Genomic DNA, 2,690 nt, shown 5'->3' with positions numbered 1-2,690 from the left:
GAAAGAGAGAGAGAGAGAGAGAGAGAGAGAGAGAGAGAGAGAGCTAGAGCAAGAGAGAGAGAAAGACAGACAGACAGATAAACACAAAGACAGACAGACAGACAGACAGACGCACACGCTTCGTATCTAGTAAACACAAGTGCATACTAACACAAGTATCCGTTGCTGTTGTTTCTTTACTAACAACAGTATATTATTATTATGTGAGTGCTCAGGCTTGTCGTGGGTGTAACGTGTCGAAACAATAAGACTATTTAAGACAAGGGTCCTCCGACATCCTCACCATAATTATCATAGTATTAGAATACTAGTTCTGAAATAGAAATCATCGATCACGTTGCAAACCACTTGTTTGCGCAGATGCTCTACATATAACCCAATATTTGTAACGATCTGATGGAATCAGGATCTCTTTAGTTTTTAGGTATGTAGAGTTATTGGTGTCATCATAAAGCTTATTCATTTGTCTATCTTTCGAGAAAATAGATACTCTTCTATCTTCAACAATGTCGAGATATTCGTGATTGAAGGAAGTGGGTTCGCCTGATTTCAGAGGTAAAATTATAAGAGAAAAACGGCCGCCAAAGCTTGGTATCTTCCAAAGATTGAGAATTTTTGAAACTGAAAATTTATGTTTTTTGTGCCTTTCAACACGGTTTTTTAAAATAAAATCCCCACAGGAAGAAAGATACATTATTTTTAAAATTTATTACAATTTAAAACAAAATTTTCATGCTGTCTACAATCTCCTCAACGCTAATGAAATATTGCACCGTACGTTGTATGAGGTTTGCAATATTCTATTTAAGATATGATTATAAAATTGCGCCTAGCGAAACTTCAGATGTGAGGCAGCGTGGTGGAATCAGGCTCTCGTCAAAATATTCAAAGTCGAGAAACTTGCATTTTTCAGCAGAATTGTGAGTTTTTTTTTCAAATATTTGTTTTTTGGCTCTACACCTTTCATGCCCATTAAAAAACTCATTTCTGTGTGGGTTTTTCTTAAAAACGTTGATTAAAGGCTAAAAAAACTGTATATTATCAGTTACCACGGACTCTTAAGCTAAGGAAATAACTAATCTTTGGTGGCCATTTTCTCACTTATTTTACCTCCGAAAACAGGTGACCCCACCTCCTTCATTGGCAAATATCTCGATTTGTATTCAAGATAAAAGGATTTTTTTCCATTGAAATAAAGACAAGTGAACAAGCTTTAAGATGACACCAATAACTCTAGATGCCCAAAAATTGACGAGAGCCTGGTTCCACCACACTGCCTCACAATCTTTCAAAGACCAAGAAGCTTACATGATAACAATACTTTACAAATACCATTGTGTTTATCTACGTTGGGTTTTAGTTTTGCTCCACGCAAAAGCACCCTGTTCTAATTGCTAGTTACATTCGATAGGTGGATAATTTGAAGGGACAAACGCCTACGTTCTATCGGTGACCCATAAATAAAAAGACATTTCGGGCAGTAAACGTCGTTTCTGACTTACGTTCAATAAACGTCGAATTTTTTGGTTTAAAAAACAAAAAACAGATTGAAATGTACTTGTTGGGTTTTCTTCCTAGTTTAGTATCAACATTCAAACTGGATTGTTCGATTGTTTTCAAGCGATTTCAGTGATTACTCCACACACATTATACCACAGTTTTCAAAGAGGGCGATTTACGACAACGTTAATTCTACTACTTTGAAAACAGCAATAATGTATTGTACAGTGGATACTGGTTTCAGTACTTTTCTTTACAAAACAAATTAGGTTCACAATAAAGTACGAATCTAATTCTTCTTCTTTCTTGCGTTCCGTCCTAGATGTCATGTGTAGTCGACTGCTGGTTATCTAATTCTTGTTAGAACCATATCGATTCTTTCTTGCTGAGTGCAAAAAAAAAAAAGATTTTGCACTAAAGTCCATTAGGTTCTAATTTCGATAGCTGTCTGTGCTTTTGACACGTTGTCAAGATTTTCTGATTCTAAAAGCAGCCTGTCGCAGTAAAATACCTATGTTGTCAGTACCGCTAGAAACGTAATTATAATACCAGTGCCTTCGACCTCAAATTTCTGCTTGCTTTCCAGATTCTTGCCGGAGGCAATTTGAAAACGACTCACATTCAGATAGCTGTCGTATAGTATGGTATGGTATGCTATGTTAAGCTACGTTATGATTCGATAGATAAATAGATAGATAGATAGATAGATAGATAGATGGATAGATAGATCGATAGATAGATAGATAGATCGACAGATAGATAGACAGAGAGAGAGAGAGAGAGAGAGAGAGAGAGGGAGAATGAGAGAGAAAGATGAATTGAAAGGGGCGGGGGGGGGGAACTAAAAAGACTGTCTTTAACATAGAAACAGTGGGGGAGAAGGAAAAATGACAGACAAACCGAGAGAAAGACAGGCAAATGGACACACACACACAGACACAAACACATAAACATACAGACACATCCAGCCATTTATCCATCCACCCATCCAACCAAACACCAACCCAAAGAAAGAGAATGGGGTATAGAAAGATAAAGACATTTTAAGCGGCAGAAAGAGAGAGAGAGAGAGAGAGAGAGAGAGAGAGAGAGAGAGAGAGAGAGAGAAAGAGAGAGAGAGAGACAGAGAGACAGCGAGACAGCGAGACTAGAGATAGATAGATAGGTAGATAGATAGATAGATAGAGAGA

At 37.2% G+C, this 2,690-nt stretch overlaps 1 protein-coding gene across 1 annotated transcript in view; it reads right to left on the bottom strand.

Annotated features, from left to right (window-relative positions):
- LOC101851409 (ALK tyrosine kinase receptor) overlaps positions 1-2,690 on the bottom strand; it is a gene marked incomplete in the record, with an annotated part of 269,826 nt that overhangs the window by 55,450 nt on the left and 211,686 nt on the right.

Source organism: Aplysia californica, unplaced genomic scaffold (genome assembly GCF_000002075.1).
Source record: "Aplysia californica isolate F4 #8 unplaced genomic scaffold, AplCal3.0 scaffold00186, whole genome shotgun sequence".
Taxonomy (NCBI): domain Eukaryota; kingdom Metazoa; phylum Mollusca; class Gastropoda; order Aplysiida; family Aplysiidae; genus Aplysia; species Aplysia californica.
The sequence above is the reverse complement of the archived record's forward strand: the minus strand, read 5'-3'. Positions and strand labels throughout refer to the sequence as shown.